This window comes from Ursus americanus, chromosome 16, assembly GCF_024610735.1.
Source record: "Ursus americanus isolate L20-20 chromosome 16, mUrsAme1.1.p, whole genome shotgun sequence".
Classification (NCBI taxonomy): Eukaryota; Metazoa; Chordata; class Mammalia; order Carnivora; family Ursidae; genus Ursus; species Ursus americanus.
Window position 1 is genome coordinate 19,031,958 of NC_142142.1, and position 22,002 is coordinate 19,053,959.

The window sequence follows — 22,002 nt, forward strand, 5'->3', positions numbered from 1 at the left end:
TTTTTGCTTTTGTTTTCCTTACCTCAGAAAACATATCTAGAAAGAAGCTGCTACGGTCAATGTCAAAGAGGTTACCACCTGTGTTCTCTTCTAGGTTTTCTAGTCTCCCATTTAAGTCTTTAATCCATTTTGATTTTATTTTTGTATAAGGTGTAAGAAGTGGTACGGTTTCATTCTTTTGCATGTTGCTATCCAGTTTTCCCAACATCATTGGTTGAAGAGACTATCTTTTTCCGATTGGATATTCTTTCTTGCTTTGTTGAATATTAATTGGCTGTAGAGTTGTGTGTCCATTTCTGGGTTTCTATTCTGTTCCATTGATCTATATGTCTATTTTTATGCTGGTACCATACTGTTTTGATCACAATAGCCTTGTAATAAAACTTGAAGTCCAGAATTGTGATGCCTCCAGCTGTGCTTTTCTTTTTCAGGGTTGCTTTGGCTATTTGGGGCCTTTTGTGGTTCCATACAAATTTTTGGATTGTTTGTTCTAAATCTGTGAAAAATGCTGTTGGTATTTTCATAAGGAATGTGTTAAATGCATATATTGCTTCGGATAGCATAGACATTTTAACAATATTTATTTCTCCAATACAGGAACACGGGATGTCTTTCCATTTCTTTATGTAGTCTTCAATTTCTTTCATCAGTGTTTTATAGTTTTCAGAGTACAGGTCTTTTGCCTTCTTGGTTAAGTTTATTCCTAGGTATTGTATTGTATTGTATTTGGTGCAATTGTAAATGGGATTGATTTTTTATTTTCTCTTTCTGCTGCTTCATTATTGGTGTATAGAAATGCAACAGATTTCTGTACATTGACTTTGTGTCTTATGACTTTACTGGATTAATGTATCAGTTCTAGTAATTATTTGGGGGAGTCTTTTGGGTTTTCTACATAGAGTATCATGTCATTTGCAAATAGTGAAAGTTCTGACTTCTTCCTTGGACGAAGGATGTCTTTTATTTCTTTGTGTTGTCTGATTGCTGCAGCTAAGATTTCCATTACTATGTCAAGCAACAGCAGTGAGAGTGAACATCCCTTTCTTGTTCCTGATCGTAGGAGAAAAGCTCCAATTTTCCCCACTAAGAATGATATTAGCTGTGGGGTTTTTGTATATGGACTATATTATGTTGAGATATGTTCCCTCTAAACCTACTTTGTTGAGGATTTTTATCATGAATGGATGTTGTATTTTGTCAAATGTTTTTTCTGAATATCTTGAAATGATCATATGGTTCTTATCCTTTTTTATTAATGTGGTTGATTGATTTGCAAATACTGAATCACCTTGGAGCCCAGGAATAAATTCCACCTCATCATAATGAATGATTCTTTTAATGTATTGATGAATTCAATTTGCTAGTACTTTATTGAGAATTTCTGCATACATGTTCATCAGGGATATTGGCTTATAGTTCTCTTTTTTAGTGGATTCTTTGTCTGGTTTTGGTATCAGGAAAGTGCTGTCCTCATAAAATACATTTGGAAAATTTCCTTCCTCTTCTACTTTTTGGAATAGTTTGAGAAGAATAGGTATTAACTCTTCTTTAAATGTTTGGTAGAATTTTCCTGTGAAGCCATTTGGCTCAGGATTTTTGTTTGTGGGGATTTTTTTAAATTTCTGAGGCAGTTTCTTTGCTGGTTATTGGTCTGTTCAAATTTTCTATTTCTTCTTATTTCAGTTTTGATACTTCATATGTGTCTAGAAATTTACCCATTTCTTCCAGGTTGTCCAACCTGTTGGCACATGGTTTTTCATAATGTACTCATAATTGTATTTCTGTGGTGTTGGTTGTTATTTCTCCTCTCTCGTTTCTGATTTTATTTATTTACTTGGGTCTGTCCTCATTTCTTTTTGATAATTCTAGCTAGAAGTTTATCAATTTTATTAATTTTTTCAAAGAACCATCTCCCCATTTCATGATGTGTTCTATTGTTTTCTAGTTTACTTCTGCTCTAATCTTTATTATGGCCTTCCTTCTGCTGGCTTTAGGCTTTGTTCATTGCTCTTTTTCTAGCTCCTTTAGGTGTAAGATTAGGCTGTTTGAGATTTTTCTGGCTTCTTGAGGTAGGCCTGTATTGCAATAAGTCTACCTCTTAGGATCACTTTTGCTGCATCCCAAAGATTTGGGACCATTGTATACTCATTTTCATTTCTTTCCATGTACTGTTTTTTATTTCTTCTTTGATTTCCTGGTTGACCCATTCATTCCCTAGCAGCATGTTGTGTAACCTCCATGTAGTTGTGGTCTTTCCAGATTTTTTTCTTGTGGTTGACTTCAAGCTTCATAGCATTACAGTCAGAAAAGATGTATGGTACGATCTCAATCTTTTTGCATTTGCTGAGGCCTGATTTGTGACCTCATATGTGATCTATTCTGGAGAATGTTCCATGTGCATGTTAAAAGAATGTGTATTCTGCTGTTTTAGGATGGAATGTTCTGAATATATCTCTTAAGTCCATCTGGGCCAGCGTGTCATTCAAAGCTATTGTTTTCTCATTGATTTTCTGTTTAGATGATCTGTCCATTGATGTTAGTGAGTGTTAAAGCCCCCTACTGTTATTGTATCATTATCAACGAGTCTCTTTAAGTTTATTATTAATTGTTTTATATATTTGGGTGCTCCCATGTTGGATGCATAAATATTTACAATTGTTTCATCTTCTTGTTGGATTGTCCCCCTTATTATGATATAGTGACCCTCTCCATTTCTTGTTACAGTCTTTGTTTTAAAGTCTATTTTGTCTGATATAAGTACTGTTACTTCAGCTTTATTTTGACATCCATTTGCATACTAAATGTTTCTCCACCCCTTCACTTTCAATCAGCAGGTATCTCTAGGCCTAAAAAGAGTCCCTTGTAGATAGCATATAGATCAGTTTTGGTTTTTTTTCATCCAGTCTGACACCCCATGTCTTTTGATTGAAGAATTGTCTGTTTACATTCAGAGTAATTATTGACAGATATGTGTTTATTGCCATTTAATTATTTTATTTACAGTTGTTTCTGAAAATTTTCTTTAATCCTTTCACAACTTTCTTTCTTTCATGTTTTACTGATTTTCTTTACTGATATATTTGGATCTCTTGCTCTGTATTCTTTGCATATTTATTGGTGTTTTTTGATATATGGTTACTATTAAGTTTGTATATAACTTCTTCTGCAAAATGCAGTCTATATTAAGTTGATGGTTGTTAAAGTTTGAACCCATTCTTCTCTCCTCTCCTCTCTAGATTTTATTTAAATGTTATTTTTTTATCCCTTTTTTGTGAGTTCCTTGACTGATTTCTTAAAGTAATATTGTGCAAACTGTCATTGTTAATTTGCTTCTCCACACCAGCTGCTGTCTCTTTAAGGGCAGCGACCCAGCTATCCCTCACCCGCCCTGGCTAGCCCAATGCTGAGTCTCAGTAGACTTTTAATGCTCCAGGTTCTAAGTACCACTGGTTTCATAAACTACAGAATTAAGCCCCTCTGGTTTTTAAAGTCAAACATTATGAGGATTAGTTTTCCCCATGTGAACTCCCTGGTGTGAGGGTCCATTTCTCTGCCTTCTCTGAGCACACAGCTCCATCCCTCCTGTGGGCAGCCTCCCTCTGCCTTTCTGACCTTCCTAACCTTTACATTGCAGCTTCTTTATATTTAGTTGTGGAGTCTCTTCTGCCAGACATCAGATTGCGCTCCATTTGTTGGCTTAAATGTGGACGATGGGGATGGGGTGAGTTCCAGGTCTTCCTTCTCTACCATCTTCCCAAGCTCCCACTCAAATACCATTTTAAATCATTAATTATGATGTCTGAGAAGTCCCAAGATCAATGGCCAATAAGCTGGAAACCAAGAAGAGCTAATGGTGTAATTTCAGTCAGAGTTGAAGGCCTGGGTACCAAGGGAGTCAGTGGCATAAGTTCCAGTAGAAAGTCTACACGTTTGAGACCTAAGAACAGGCCAGAAAAACCCCAGCAGCACTACTGATTCTGCCAATTTCTAGCTTCTCCTGTCTTAGTATGTTTTGAGTCTTTCCTCATCCAACCCTGTCTTAACATCATCCTGCTGTGTTTCACAGCATCTTTGGTCAGGTTGGTAAATCACTACAGCTGTGATGACTGCCAAGGTACAATCAATTCTGAGATAGCATCATAAAAGTCTCTGCTCTGCTGAATATTAGGAATGGGGCCAGTAAAAGGACTCAGTAGTGTCATGACGCTGGAGTCTTAATAACCTGGGATAAGATTACAATACACCACCACTTCATATTCTTGTGCACTACACTAATATAGGCTCAGCCTCCAACACAGGGACCAACAGGGAGCACCATATATCAGGCCACACAAAGGAGATGTCAGCATCTTAACCCAAGATAGGGACAGACACCTCACTAAGGCAGCTCTCATGTTTCTTTAAAGCCAAAATTGCCTAGCTGAGCTTCTTGCTCTACAGCTACCTTATTAGGGTGCCAATTCTCTAAGCCTCAATCCACAGAAGGGTGAGGCCATTTTGTTTCCTATTTCCTCCAGGAGGCTACACAGAATATTTGCAAACTGCTCCTTCCACAATCAGAAGAGCAGTGCCAGACTTTTAAAAACATACGGGTTAATAAAATGTTCCCAGTCACAGAGTGGAAGGCTCTCCTGCTTCTCTTCAGCTTATACCCCACTTGACTTTTCTGTCAATTCCCAGTGTCCCTTCCCTCTCCAAGAAATATTTGGCCCCAATGAATACAAGAAAAATCTTTTAAATAAAGAATCAAGTTACTATTCATCACTTATTAGCTTGGCTAGAGCTATGAATAGGTCCAATAAGAAAGGGCATATAAAAAAAAAAAACTCTGTGAATCCAGTCAGATACACCTATAAATAGATTTAAAAAACTATTATTTATCAGATAATTGTTTTTTATTAGTTGAATCTTTGTTCTAAAATGGCTATTCTCAATTCACTAGCACAGTTAATTCAATGTCACTACTATTTACAAATAGTTCTTCATAAACTAGAAGAGTTGACTTCTAAAATCTAAGTACACTCCCCTACCCCTCAGCATAAATACAGAGCCACCTGAGAGAAGCAGCTCAGTGCAGACACTGGTTATCTAACTTGCTTACACCAAGTCCCACCCCACTGTGATCTGCCAGGGCTGCCCTTCTCAGTCAAGCTTGCCTCAATCCTAAGGCAGCAAGACCCTCCCCCAGAAGATCAGCAGAAACTGCTGCCCACACCATGTCTCCTAACCAGAGAGTTCTGTAGGGCCTCAGTTCAGGTGGAGTTGGATATCAGGTCTCATTTCACAAGCAGACCAGAGCACACCTAGTTAAAAGTCACGACATACAGGCTAGCGACCAAACACTGTTCATAGCAGGCAAAGGTCTCTGCAGATGACTGGTCCAAGGGATAGAGCAGCCAATACACAACAGCAGAGCACATGCAGCACACACCAGAGACACTTCCTGAAGTGCCAGACTCTGGCCAATACATGACCTCTTCTTCATAAGGTCATTACCTCCAGGAGCAGGAGACATAACAGGCTTTCCCAACACAGAGAAGAAGGCACAGAATTAGACAAAAATGTTACAATGGTGGAATTTCTCCCAAATGAAGGAACAACATAAGGCCACAACAAGAGATCTAAGTGAAACACATGAGAGTAATATGCCTGATGGATAATTTAAAGCAACAATCATAAGGATACTCATTGCACTTGAGAAAAGAATGGAAGACATCAGGGAGACCCCAAAACAGCAATAAAGGAGTTAAAAAAGAATCAGAGATGAAAAATACAATAAATGATATTGGAAACAGGCTTGATGCAATGGATAGCAAGCTGGAAAAAGCAGAGGAAAGAATTAGTGATTGAGAACACAAAATAATGGAAAACAATGATGCTCAACAAAAGAAAGAAGAAGAATTATGCAGCACTAAAATAGACTTAGGGAATTCAGTGACTCCATTGAATGTAATAACATCTGTACTATAGAGTCCTAGAAGAAAAAAAAAGAGAGAAAAGGTGGTAGAAAACTTATTTCAAGAAAGTAATAGCAGAAAACCCCCTGAACTGGTGAAGGAAACAAATATCCAGATCCAGGAGGCACAGAGAATTCCCATCAAAATCACCAAAAGCAGGCCAACACCAAGACATATTATAATTAAATTTCCAAAATACAGTGATAAAGAAAAAGTCTTAAAAGAAGCAAGACAAAAGAAATCTTTAACTTACAAGGGAAAACCCATAAGGCTAGCTGGAGATTTCAAAACAGAAACGTGGCAAGTCAGATGGGAGTGGCATGATATATTCAAAATGCTGAATGGGAAAAATCTGCAGTGAAGAATACTCTAGCAAGGCTATCATTCAGAATAGAAGGAGAGATAAAAAGTTTCCCAAATAAACAAAAACTAAAGGAGTTCATGACCACTAAACCAGCCCTGAAAGAAATAAAGGGGACTCTTTGAGTACAAAGGAGAGAACAAAAGTGACAAAGAAAGGATCAGAGGAAATCTCCAGAAACAATGACAAAACAAGTAATAAAATGGCAATAAATATGTATCTACCAATAATTACTTTGAATGTAAATGGACTAAATGCTCCAATCAAAAGACAGATGTCAGAATGGATTTAAAAAAAAAAAAAAAGAAGACCCATCTATATGCTGCCTACAAAAGACTCATTTTAGACCTTAAGACCCCTGCAGATTGCAAGTGAGGGGGTGGAGAAACATTTATCATGAAAATGGATGTCAAAAGAAAGTAGGAGTAGCAATACTTACATTGGACAAGCTAGACTTTTTTGTTCTTATATTGTTTTAGTCCTGCTTTGATATCAAGGTAGTATTGGTCTCATGGAATGATTTTGAATGCATACCCTCTGTTCCATTATTTGTAAGATTTTGATAAAGATTGTCATAATTTTTTTTTTAATGTTTGGTGTGGTTTGCCATGAAATCCTGTGGTCTTGGACTTTTCTGTGCTGGGAGATTCTTAATTCAGCTTTCATTCTTGTTATTGGTCTAAGATTTCCTACCTCTTGGATTTAAGATTTATGATTCATTCTTGGTAACTTGTGCATTTTTTAGGAATTACCTGGATTTTTTCCTAAGTTATCTGATTTGTTAGTATGTAATTGTTTATAGTTATCTGTTATGACACTACGTATTTCTATGGTTATCTGTTAATCTGTTTTCTCTTCCATGTCTCATTTTGGTTTTTGAGTCTTCTTTTTTTTTTCTTAGTTAATGTAGATAAAGCATTACCAATTTTGTTTATTATTTGTAGAAAAAGTGGTCACTACTTTCAATGTTATGTTACTGTTGATTCTAGTCTCTATTTTATTTATTTCTGATTTTTCTTTGTTCCTTTCCTCTACTAAATTTCACCTACATTTCAGCTGAGTTTCTTCTTTTTCTGGTTTCTTGTGGTGTGATGTTGTTTATTTGAACTTTTTTTTCTTAATACAAGAATTTATAACATAAATGTCACTCTAACATCTGCTTTTGCTGCATCCCATAAATTCTGTAATAATGTGTTGCTGGCAATCCAAATGTTGATCACTGGACAATTTCTCATCTATCACAGGGATATTTAGTAAATGGTTTCTCTCAGGATCCAATCCATTCACTCCTGCTATTTGTCCAGAAAAGCCTGGGATGCCTGGGTGGCTCAGTCAGTTAAGCATCTGCCTTCAGCTCGGGTCATGATCCAGGGTCCTGGGATCAAGCCCCATGTCAGCCTCCTTGCTCAGCAGGGAACCCGCTTCTCCCTCTTCCTCTGCCTGACACTCCCCCTGCCTGTGCTCTCTCTATCAAGTAAATAAATAAAAAATCTTAAGAAAAATTTTGAGCTATCCTGATGTTCATTTATTTGCACTTGAAGTGGTCAGAATTGTTAAGACTTCAATATCAAAATATCTGGTAATGTCTCCCACCAGGCGGGAGCAATATTGGAGTTGGGACATTAACTTGAAGCCTCAAAGTGGCATAATTACGGAGCAGAATAGATAGTAGATAGTAGACAGTAGATAGCAGGAAAGAAGAGGAATAAGTGAAAATTATAGATGATGCAATAAATAAGGAAGAAAAAATATTTCTTCTTCCTGTGCCTATTTGCTGCTTGAAGCTAAGGTCTCTGACATGCAAAGATTAAAGCAGATACAGCTAGGGATTTGGAAAGAGTGGCTGGAATGAATTCAGCTCTGTCTTTATTTTTTTTCACATTTTTTAAATTATATTATGTTAGTCACCATACAGTAGTTCATTAGTTTTTGATACAGTGTTCCATGATTCATTGTGTGTAACACCCAGTGCTCATTGCAATACGTGCCCTTCTTCATACTCATCACCAGGATAACCCATCCTCTCAACCCCCTTCCCTCTGAAACCCTCAGTTTGTTTCACAGAGTCCATAGTCTTTCATGGTTCATCTCCCCATTTGATTTCCTCCCCTTCATTTTTCCCTTCCTTCTCTTAATGTCCTCCATGCTATTCCTTATGTTCCACATGTAAGTGAAACCATATGATAATTGTCTTTCTCTGCTTGACTTATTTCACTTAGCATAATCCCCTCCAGTTCCATTCATTTCGATGCAAATGGTGGGTATTCATCCTCTCTAATGGTTGAGCAATATTCCATTGTATATATGGACCACATCTTCTTTATCCATTCATCTGTTGAAGGGCTTCTTCCACAGTTTGGCTATTGTGGACATTGCTGCTATGAACATTGGGGTACATGTACCCCTTCTTTTCGCTACATCTGTATCTTTGGGGTAAATACCCAGTAATGCAATTTTTGGGTCACAGGGTAGCTCTGTTTCAACTTTTTTAGGAACCTCAACACTGTTTTCCAGAGTGGCTATATCAGCTTGCATTCCCACCAACAGTGTAAGAGATTTCCCCTTTCTCCACATCCTCGCCAACATTTGTTGTTTCCTGCCTTGTTAATTTTTGCCATTCTAACTGGTGTAACGTTGAATCTCATTGTGGTTTTGATTTGAATTTCCCTGATGATAATGATGTTGAACATTTTTTCATGTGTCTGTTTCATATGCCTTCTTTGGAGAAATGTCTGTTCATGTCTTCTGCCCATTTTTTGACTGGATTATTGTTTTTTTGGGTATTGAGTTTGAGAAGTTCTTTATAGATCTTGGATATCAGCTCTGTCTTTAGAGAGGGCTTCCCCACTCATATGAAAAATATAAAATCTGCTTTTCCAGGAAAAAAAAACAAAACAAAACAAAAACAAAAACAAGACAAAACAGGTAGGCCAGAACAGATTTTATTTTTTCAACAAATTTTGGTAAGTGTTTCTCCTGGGCCAGAGACTAAGCAAGACACAGAGGATACAGTGATAAAATAAAGCATAGTCCTCACCTACCTGGAACTTAAAGTCTTGTGGGAGAAACAAAAATAATCAAATACATATGTAAATAAATAACAACCATAGTAAGTGCAATGAAGAAAAGATAAAACAGCACAACTAGGGAACAGGACCTCTTCTGGGCCATCAGGAAAGGCTTCCCTGTTCCCAGATGAGATCTGAACAATGAATGTCAGTTACCAAGGTAAAGGATAGCAGGATGGGGAGAGTGAATACAGAAGAATTATATTCCAGGCAGGGGCAACAGCAAGGACAAAGACTGTGAAGGTAAAAGGTACACAGTTTATTTAAGGACGAAAAAGAAGGCCAGTGACCTAACAGCAAGTTAGAAGAGCATGGAGATAAAAGCTGCAGAAGTAGAAGGAGCCACATTTTGGCCTTTATTGTGAAATTATGTAAAGCCAATGAAAGGGTTCAGTATTAATCCTTTACTCTAACTAAAAATCACTGAGCAAACAATATCCCACTTTCTCCACTTTTGAATTATAGGTGCTACAAAGAACTGACAAGGATCACCATCCACGAAACTTCTAAAATAAATCATAGGAGCCCTGTGTCAGGAGGTAGAAAGGATCATAGCATTGAAGTAAGACTGATGATATAGCTTTGTGCTTTAAAAATATTTGTTTCTTTAGAATGTAGCAGGCCCTGGATAAGAAGAAAATGAGTGAAGGAGAATTCAAGGATCTGCTCTCAAGGATTTCATGGCCTGGTGGTAAAGATAGGCTCTTATTTGAAGAAAATATTGGGATTGCAAAAATAGTGGTATGTAGTGGATCCTATGAAAATACAGTCTCTTCTTTTTCTTCCTTTTTCTTCTTGCAGGGGGAAGATTACATTTGGGAAGCTCTCATTCACTTCCCAGTACTTCTAGAGACTCAACAAAGAATCAAGTAAATAAACAATAGTGGAAGCATGATTTAATTCAAATGGATTATCAATAACTTTCCAGTTTTTTAAATGTATAGTTTTAAGATCATATGAACTAAGCCAGCATGTTGGCATCCCTAAATTATCACTGAATCATAAAACTAATTCTTCCCATGCTACCTGGAGTCCTAGTAGACTTAAAGCTAATGCAGGTTTCCAGGGGAGCCAAATAAATCCCCCAAAATTATAGTGTGAGAACCAGAAGCTCCTGATCAACATTTATCAAGTGCTTAAAACAAACACATACACAAGAAACAACACATAATCAAGCACCAGAAACCCAATAGACTTGTGATATAAATAGCTCACAATGCCAATAACTAGGGAAAGAATGGAAGTACATTCTGGATACACTGGAATAACAGCACAGAAGTTAGGCAGCCTTACCTTGGCCAAGTTTTCACTTTTCATCATCTATGAGCTCATAAAATGTTTCCTAAAAGGCTTTGTAGCCTATTCTTGGTTGAGATACAAGAACAAAGAAAAGGGGGATAAATATGAAGTCAACTGGACTAGAAAAAATTAGAGAGGAGGAAGTCTGGCAGAAAGCAAATGGAAGAAAAATTTCTAAGAAAAATAATTTCAGGATTCAGAAGGTAAGGGGAGACCATAAGAAAACATCAAAGTTGAACACTGTTGCAATGTCTTTACCTTCCACCTCTTTCCTTTCTCCCTTTTCTCCTCCTCCCACCACCTCATCTGGCAACCCTCTAAATCCTTCTGCCAATTAAATACATTGTTGAGGTTAAGAACCCATGACAACTTCAGATTCAAGATATTAAGGTTTATCACATTATGCAAATGATTACATAATCATTTACCACTGTTTATTTTACCCACAAATAAAGCCAGCATGAACAAAAGCAATACAAGCTAATCTCCACCATTCTGTAGAGGGTATCAAGTTATTTTAAACAAGGAACATCTCAAATGACTAATTACATTTAATTTTTAAATAAAAATGTTATTTTTTTAAATGATTCTATCTGTAACTTAATGATCTGTTTCTTTCAGGATAATGCACAGCTAAGCAATTCCTTTAAGCCCAAAATAAAACCATATAATATGTTATTTCTTAATAGTCCCAAACAACAAAGGCTTATAACCTTAAAGAGTAATTTTAAAAAATCAAGAATGTCTTAAAATCTTTCCTTTTACCAAAATTAAGTTAGAAATAGCAATTTCTCATCCAAACCCTGAAACTGTTAATATTGAAGTTTCAACAATAGTTAACTTGAAGCATATTCTTATGGGCCATTAATTAATTCTATTAAATGTTCTAATAAATGCTTCCTTCATTGTGATTTTCTCCACTGCTTTATAAAAGTACAAATATTTATTCAATAATTCTGGGACTGTTGCTATATAAATGTTTTTATTAGGGCTACAAGATACAATCTATTTAAACACTATCCTCTGAATCTCAAAGAAAAGCCTTTTAAGGTGCAGTTTCAATGGAACTTTACATCAAAAACTAGGGATGTACCATATGTACTGTATGGTGACTAACATAATATAATAAAAATGAGGTGCAGTTTCAGCAATTTATATTGAATTATGAAGCTCATATAAGAAGATATCATCTGTAAAGTGCTGTAGACAAGAGAAATGGAACACGGTGTCCAAGTGGCTTGAAAATTGTTAAAGAAGAAGCAACCAGCCTGCCAGGAGAGTTCACTGAAGCACCTTTGGAGAAAGTCCAATGTGGATTAAACAACATATTCAACACAGTTTAACACTACTTGCACTCTCTAGCTCTTCAGGTGTTAGGGTTTTAAAATTTACGCCTTTGATGACCTTCTCAACTTGAAATCTAGAGAGTTTACACTATCAATTTTGTTTATTTATAAGTAGTTGTGGTTTTAAATCATTCCTAAGTCAAAGTGCATAGCTTGGCAATATTAGTTGTAAAACAAAAAAAGGCATCGTTTTTGGCACATTCAATCATGTTTCATTCCTTCATATCAGGAAAAGCCCATGACACTGATGTAGGTACAAAATGTTTTTAAACCATGTTCTGAGAGCTCCTCATGTATTTTACAGATGCTTGAACAAAGAAGCTGTGTATTACCAGCACATGCCACCTTACAGAGTGCCTCCTTAACCTCATCCTGCAAACATCTCACCATATGCTATAACCAAAACATCTAAGAAAGAACACAAAGAAAAGATTTATAGGATCATGGCTATTGTTTGGGCATAGAAAAGTCCTTAAAAATCACATATAGTCTAGCTGCCATGTTTTAAAATAACAAAGCTGAAGCTCAGAGAAATTAAATGGCTTACCTAAATTTCCAGAGCCATAAGTACCAGAGCTGGGCTGAGAATTCAGACCCATCTTACTTTGGGTTCAGGATTTTTACTTTGGTATGATGTAGCCTAGCCTCTCAATAAAAAGAGACATTTATCCATGCAACAAAAATTTATCGAGCAGCACAGGGATTATAGCAGTGAATGAAAAATAATAGATATTATTCTATTCTAATGGACCTTACCTTCAAGTGTCGGGGAAAAAACAAAAATTACACAAAAAATAAATATATGATATATGTCAGGTGGTGTACTATGGAGAAAAATTAAGTACGGTAAAGGGATAAAGAGTAAAGAAAGACATTATTTCATATCAAGTAATCAGTAGTGAGGCGAAACTTAAGCAGACACCTGAAAAAAGGGATGGAGCAAGCCACGTACTTATCCATGGATAAAGTATTCCAGGAAAAGAGAACAGAGAGTAAAAAAAACGTCTTAAGGAAGGAATGTGCTATACGTGTTCAAGAATCAGCAAAAAAAGCCAGAGCGGAGTGAACAAAGGTGAATTCTGATAGAGGATGATGTTGAAAACATAGTGTGGGGTAAATTATTTAGGACTTAGGCTTTTTTTTAGAGAGAGGGAAGACACTGGAAGGTTTTGAGTAGATAAATATCATGATTTAGCTCCATTTTAAAGTGTCCTTCTGGCCACTGTGTGGAGAGCAGGAAACTATTGAACAGTCGAGGTAAGAGATGATAGTGGCTTAAATTAAGGTAATAATAGACAAGGTCATAAGAAATTGTTGGATGTATTTTGAAAGCAAGAGATTTTGCTGACGTACTAAATGAAAGCTATGAGGAAAATAAATTGGGATGTTTTTTAGCCTAAGCAATTGAAAAAATGGAGTTGCTATTTATTAAAATGGAGAGGATTGCAGGAGAAGCAGACTTGGAGCACAGCATAAAGAATTCCGTATGGAATGTGGTAAATTTGAGATGTTTCTTAGATATCCTATGGTAAATATTGGGTAATATTCGGTTTTGTAAGTCTAGATTTCAAAGGAAAAGTCATGGCTAGAGATATAAATTTGGAAGTTGGAATTATATATGTTAAGCTACAGGACTGAACAAAATAATCTAAGGAATATATAGAGACAGAAAAGACGAGAATAATAGGTGCAGAAGGGATGGGATGAGCAACACTAGAGACTTAAGTACTGACACACCCCAATATTTAGATATGAGGGAAAACAAAAAGAAAGATCTAGCTAAGATGACTAAAAATGAACAACTAGTGAGGTGAGAGGCAAATCAAAAGGCTGTGGCATCCTTGAAGCCAAGTGAAGTTAAGTGTTTCAAGGAGGAAGAAGGGATCCACCATGTCAAAGGCTGCTGAAACGTCAAGTACCGTGACGTCTAGGACTAGGTCAATGCATGGTCATTGGTGACACAGATGGGATCCTGCAGGACCGCTGTGGTGGAGTGGTAGGCAAGAAGACTGAGCTCAAGAGAGGGATTGTAGGAGAGGAAGTGTAGACGGTAAGTGTATATAATTCTTTTCATGAGTTTTGAATGAAGGAAAGCAGAAAACCAGGATTGAAGAAGTGAGAGAAGAAAAGGGATTAAAGAAGATATTATTTTAAAAAAAGAAGAGATTATATCAAGATTGTAAAAATGAAACAAGTATAGCAGCGGTTCTCTATTTTCCACTATATTGCACTTCATTATATTCAACAGTATTCTTCCTCCACTCCAGCTCTGTACTCATTCCCCAAACCCTGTCATCCCCAAAAACTGCTCTATTGTGTCAAAAATAGATATACTCTATCCTCTGGCCACAATATATCTGTACTTTGACTCCATGGGCACCTGCAGTGCATTGATTCCTCTACTTCACTGCCACCCTTAAGCCCCTTTTTATATTAACTTTCCTCTCCATCCAGCTTTTATTTCTTGGTTCATCACTTCAATCACGCTCTTGTCTATGAGATCATAAAATCTTTCCCACATTATCATTCCATCAAGTTCAGAAAATCTCCAACACTGGATAAAAATTATTTGCCTAACCTATACCAGCATCTTGGCTACTGAACAGTTTAAGTAAAATCACACAACAGGAAAGATTTGCATTACTATAGATTAGCAATTGGCTCAGGTGGGCCCTCAACACTAGCTGGTAATATTTCTCTATCCAGATTGTGTTCCCATTTTACAAAGGAAATTTTTTAAAATGCCCACTCTCCAATTTGTTAACAACAAATAAGCAATCAAAAAAACAAAGCCCCAACTTAACCCCACTCCTTACCCTTCCTTACTCTTGAAATAGTAAACGGTTCCACCACCAAAAACAAAAACAAAAGCCCTCTTTTCCTCCACCAGTGTTTCCTATGTCTGGAAATATCTCCACCAAACACCCAGTTGGATAGTCAGATGCTGGTGAGTCATCCTTTGACACCTCCCTCTCTGTTATTTCTGAATTCCAATCAATTATCAAATCTATAGATTTGATATAATAAATATCTCTTGATTTATAGATTTCTTTCCATTCCCACTGTCACTAACCAAATCCAAGAAACCGACATCTTGCATCTGCTATGACTACCAGAGCCTTGGCTTCTGCTCCTACACTCTAGCCAGAATGATCTTGCAAAATTGTAAGTTTGATCATGGCACACAGACAGACACCACTTTAATTTAACCTTTTAATTACTGTCCATTGCATTTCAAATAAAGTAGAAAATTTGTACTATGGCCTATAAAACCCCCAGTAATCTATTACTTTTACCTTACCTGCCACTATCCCCTTTATTCTATATCATATTGGGCTCTTCAGTAGCTACAGGAAAATTTCTCTCTTTTGCCTATAGGCCTTTGACCTAATATTAGCATTATACCTTCTCCCCACCATCACTGACATCATTAACAGTCTTCTAAAATATATACAGGTACCAGGACTATAATATATACAATATAAAATGCTTAAAACAATACAGGATGGGTAGAAAGTATAATGAAAAACAACAGGACTAGCAAATGCTCCAAGACAGATTTTCAAGAGAACCAAGTAGAACATCTAGAAATATTAAACATAACCATTAAAACCAAAAACTCATCAAATTAAACATCAAATCAAATATAGCTGCAGAAATAATTAGTAACATGGAAGATTGAGCTGAAAAAATCACCCAGAATGAAACACAGAGTAAAAAGTACTACAATATACAAAAGAGAGATTAAGAAACAAAAAATGATACATCAAATTGGAGCTCCTAAAGGACAGAACAAGAATAAAAGAGGCACAATTTGAAGAGTTAATGGTAGAGAATGCTTTCCACAAATGCATCTTAAATGAAAATTATATTTGAGAGTTCATTCTAAAAAAGAGAGAGAATGTGAAAAGGCATGACAGACACAAGAAAAAGTGGCAGCTAAGTATCAACAGAACAGCAGAAGAGAAAAAGAAGCTCATAAATTAAAAGAGAATCCATTTGACCTCGATACTTGGAACAGAATTTATGTACAATTCTTTTCGTCTTCAGCCTTGCAATATCCTATCAAGATAGTTTTCATAGTTACTAAAGTTAGTTGTTTCCTTTCCCATTCATTTCAGTGTGAGTAGGTTCATTAGTAATACAGTTAAGTTAATTTGTTGATATTTCTATTCCATTTGGGGGGTTGATCATATTCTAGTTGGTTTTAATGGTATATTTGGGGGTAAGTCAGTGATAGCTGAACTATTACTATGGTTCTAAGAGTCAGAGTTACACAAAAAGATGTACTCAAGGTAGTATTTCATATCCCTGCTACCTGAATCTCATTCCCTACATCTTTCGAACCCTTTTCCACTCACCCTCTAAAAAACCAATCTCTTATGTTTCTGATTTAGCCTACCTATATTTCTTTTGCACAAATGAGAACATACTGTGTGTTTTCTTGGATCCCCTTCTTTCATATATTAAGCACAGAATATTAGGCATACTCTTTTGACCTATGCTTTTTTTTTAACTAAACAGCATGTCCTAGAAATCAGATCACATCAATTCATAAGTATCTCCCTCGTTCTTTTTTTGAATAGATACATGATATTCCATGTATAAGCACCATAGCTTATTTAATCACTCTCCTATGTATGAACATTTTAGTTATTTCCAATATTTTATAATTACAAACTATTCTGTGACAAATAGCTTCTGAATATATATTTTTGTTTCGTTGTAGGTATACCTTCAGGGTAGATTCCTACAAGGAGATTACTGGATTGAAAGATATATGTATCTGTAATTTTGTTAGGAATTGCCAAATTTCCCTCCAGAAGTGTTTTATCAATTTGTATTCTCACCAACAAGGTGCCTGTTTCCACACAGATTTGCCAACAGAATATGTTGTCATGTTTTTTAAATGTTTACCAGTCTTAGGAGAGAAATAGGATCTCAGTACTGTATAAATTTGCATTTTTCTAAATATGAGTGAATTTGAGCATTTGTTCATATATTTGATACATTTATATCTTTTTAAATGAATTTTCAGTTCATGTCTTTTCCTCATTTTTCTGTTGGAATTTCAGTCATTTGTCCCTCAATTTATTAGAGTTCCTTATATTTTAGGACCATTAGCCTTTGTCTGTGGTACAGATTGTGAATATTTTATCCCAATACATCAGATGTCTTTTAACTTATGCTGTTTGTTGTAATATGTATTTCGTTTTTATATAGCCATATTTATTAATCTTCTTATTCTTTCTAGAATCGGAGTCATAATAGAAAGTCCTTCCCCATGTAAGATGAAAACAGAATTCATATACATTTATTTCATACTTACATGATTTCGTTTTTTACATGTAGATGCTTAATCCATTTAGAGTTAATTCTTTTGTATGGTGTGAGATACAAATCTAATTTTACCTTTTTCCAAGTGGCTACACAATTTTCCCAGCACAATTTATTAAATGTCCATCTTTACACCACTTTGTGTAAAGTGGTATATGCCTTTGTCATATACTAAATCTCCTTATGTATTTGGGGCTAATTCAGGAATTTCTATTGTATTCCACTTGTCCATTTCTCTACTTATGCACCAGTAGAACACTGTTTTACTTATATAGGTTTTATAATAAGTTTGAATGTCTGGTAAGTCTAGTTTCTCCCCCCACACACAATTGTTCTTTTCCCATGTTTTCCTACCTATTCCTGCAAATCTGTTTTTCCATATGAACTTTAGCATCAAGTTGTTTAACTCTATAAAATAATGTGTTGGAATTTTTACTGAGATGACATGTGTTTTATGAACTAACTTAGAGAAAACTGAACTTTTCATAACTTTAAACCAACCTCTTCAAGAATTGAGACGTCTTTTTTCCAAAGAAGACATTCAAATGGCCAAAAGGTACATTAAAGGTACTCACCATCACTAACCATCAGGGAAATATAAATCAAAACCACAATGAGATATCACCTCACACATTGTTAGAATAGCTATTACCAAAAATACAAAAAATAATGTGTTGGTGAGGATGTAGACAAAAGGGAACTCTTGTATACTGTTGGTGGAAATATAAATTGGTGCAGCCACTATGGAAAACAGTATGAAGTTTCCTAAAAAAATTAAAAACTATATAATCTAGGAATTCCACTTCTGGCTACATATCTGAAGGAAATGAAATCAGAGGTACATGCATCCCCCATGCTAATTGCAGCATTATTCACAATTGTCAAGACATAGAAACAATCTAAGTGCCCATCAGTAGATAAATGGATAAAAAATATATACATACACACATACACACACAATATATATTTTATGAAAATTATTCAGCCAAAAGAAAGAATTTCTGCCATTTGTGACAACATGAATGAACTTTAAGGACATTATCCTGAGTGAAATAAATCAGAGAAAGATAAATACCTATAATCTCATTTATATGTGGAAACTAAAAAAAAAAAAAAAGCCACCAACTTGTAGAAATAGAGAATAAATTGGTGGTTGCCAAGGGCAGATGTGGGGAAGGGAGTAAAGGTGGTCATAGGGTATAAACTTTCAGTTATAAGATTAATAAATTCTGAGGATTTAATATGTAGCATGGTGACTATAGTTAAAACCGTCTGTATTATATGTTTGAAAGTTGCCAAGAGAATAGATCTTAGAAGGTCTCAACACACACACAAAAAATAATTGTAAGTATGTGAAGTGAGATGTCAACTAACATTATTGAGTTAATCATTTCACAATATATACATATATCAAATTATGTTGTATACCTTAAACTTATATTACATTTCAATTATATCTCAATAAAGCTGGGGAGAAAAGAATATATGATGTTTTTCATTTGTTTGAGCCTTTCTCAGTATCTCTCTGGTATGTTTTAAAATTTTCCTTGTATATGATTTTGTACATTTCTTAAATTTATTCTTATGTATGTAATCTTTGCTGCTAATCATAAATAGTGTTTTCTTTACATTATGTTCTCTGTTTATTGCTTGTGTATAAGAAGACTGCTTAATTTTGTATGTTAATTTTCTAACCTGTATTTGAACAACTCTTTTGTTGTTGAGTTAGTTTTATCATTGATTCTCTGGGGAATGGGAGCATTTGACATAACATTGTATCAACTGCAAGTAAAGATAGTTTTTTTTTCTTCCTTATCCATTCTTATACTTCTAATTTATTTATCTTGTCTAACTGCACTGGCTGATAACTCTAATACAATGGTGACTAGTAGTAGAGATAGTTGGCATCCCTGCCTTGTTCCTCATCTTAGTGAAAATGCCTCTAGTGTTTCTTGGTTTAAAAAAAAGATCCTGGGGGCAGTGGGGGGATGGGGTAACTGGGTGATGGGCATTAAGGAGGGCACATGATGTAATAAGCACTGGGTGTTACATATATATACAACTGATGAATCACTGAACTCTAACTCTGAAACTAATAATACACGATATGTTAATTAATTGAATTTAAATAAAAATAAAATAAAATAAAATTTAAAAGATCCTGGTTTAAAAACAAAGGTATATATATATATATATATATATATATACATTTTATCATTTTGAGAATGTATCCCTCCCTAAATGTTTTCCTTAAATGTTATCATGAATTGATGTGGAATTTATTCCAAGGATTTACCCAATCTATATAGAGATAATTATATAACTTTTCCTTGGATTTATTAATGTGTACATGATATTAATGGATTTCCTTGTTGCTTTCCTAGAAAAATCCCATTTGATCATGGTATATTATTTTCTTAATATGGTATTGGATTTCATCTGATATTTTAAGTTTTTTACATCAATATCCATGAGAAATATTGATCTGTAGTTTTCTTTCTGTTTGTCTTTATTTGGGTTAGATATCTATGTTACATTTCCTTCCTTTTTAATGCTCTGCAATAGCTTATAGAGCATGAAATATATCTGCTCTTTGAAGGTTGAATAGAATTCCTTTGTGAAACCATCTGGTCCTCATGTTTTGTTTTGTTCTGTTTGTGGGGAAGTTCCTTGATAACTTTATCTTTTCTGTGAAAATTGGACTTTTAAGACATTCTAACTCTAACAGGATTGGTTTTGATAAACTTGAAAATTATCCATTTCATTTAGGTTTTCAAAATTGTCTACAAATTTGACTCATATAATCTTTTTCATTTCTTCTGTTTAAGGGTTACTTTCCTGTATAATTTCTTATTTTGTGTATTTGTATTTTTCCTTTTCTTTCTTGAACAAGTTATCTAGTGGCTTATCTGTTTTGTTGATTTTTTTAAATGGGCTTTGATTTAAATTATGCTTGATTCTTTAAACTAAGATGGTCTCTTTAATATGAGTCTGTCTTCTAAATCATATTGTTGGTCCTTTAAATAGGGTATATTTTGAAATCCCTTTCCTGTAGTCCTACTCTGATCTGCCCAGGCATCTTATGGTATTTTCAGAATTAGAGTGGATTTAATCCTTCTAGTGGTTGCTCCAACTCTCTCTCTGGCTCCCTCTTTGCATCCTGTATCTGTCTTCCCAGTGATTTCTTCACTGACTTTGTTCCCAGCAAAGGCACAAAGGTGGATGGCTAGAGGTGAGATTTTATAGAACCCTGGTGCTAGGATTTTTTTCTCTTTCTCTTTTTACTCATAGTGTTTAAATAATAGCACTTATGTAACAGAAAATAAATAATACATAATTTCAAATAAATACCTATTTTTATATTTTTATACTAAAACAATAGAATGTATGTGTACAAAATATAAGTAATATTTAATATGTATATGTAACATGTGATAAAGTAACAGCATACATGCATAAATATGTAATACATAAAAATATGTATAACATATTGCTGTGTTAAGGTAACAACACATATGTGTGTACAAAAAATTTGTATCTGGTATAGTGTGTCCTCAGTTGACTCTCTAAAAAGTTGGTTTCCCTCACATACTTTTTTCATATTATGAACTTTTCATTTAGTACTCTCTACATTTCTGCGTCAATAAATTTTCATTTCTTCTTATGCAGTCTATGTTCAAATTGTCCTAATTGTCCCAAAAATGTCCTTTGAACCGCTTTGTACAAGCCAGCACAGCACCCAGATCCACATATTGATTTTGGTTAAATGTCTGTTAGGCATTCTTTTAATCCAGCACAACTCTGTTCCCCTTCATTTTTTCATGAGACAGGTCTGCTAAAGAGACCAAGCTCGTAGTCCTGCAGTGTTTATAACTTTCAGGATTTATCTGATTGGTACTATGGGGTGGCACTGAGTTTGACTCCTCACTCTCTCTCTCTCCTATATTTCCTATTTATGTCTCTCTCTAAACGTGATGGCAAACTTCCAATGTCAAGATTGTGACCTGTTCATTTTTATATGCCCAGAAACAAAACCATGCCTGACCCAGACCATGGTAAAGTTTATTATTTTTGTTCTTGTTTTTGTTTTTAATAAAATATGTATTGAATTGACCAGTGGAAGTTTAGTTTTTCCTAATTAATAGCCAGACCTGGCATTTGTTTCAGATTACTATGACCTAAAACGTTTTCTGTCTCTCTCTCTCTGTCTCACTGTCTTTCTGTTTGTCTCTCTCTCTCATACACACACACACACATACACACACCAAGAAGGAGAACAACAACAACCACAACCACAACCACTAGGAAATACCATGTGAAACTACAAAAACAGAATGATGGTACATAGTTTCTGAGATAGGTGCGAACCTGAGAGAGCAGCTAGGAAAATCTGAAGTAGAATGATAATGACAGTGATTACATAGTGTAAGTGTTGCTATTAGGAAAGAAACAGAGATGTTTCTACAGCAAATGGGCATTGAGCATAAATGTTTCTGGGAATCATGCATCATTTTGGCAGAGGAAATTAAGATACAGAGACAGAATGGAAATGATAAGCCAATCTACCGCTTATTTGAAAAAGCTGTTGTGAAGGAAATTAACTAAAAAAATAATAGCAGCACCCTATGTTTACA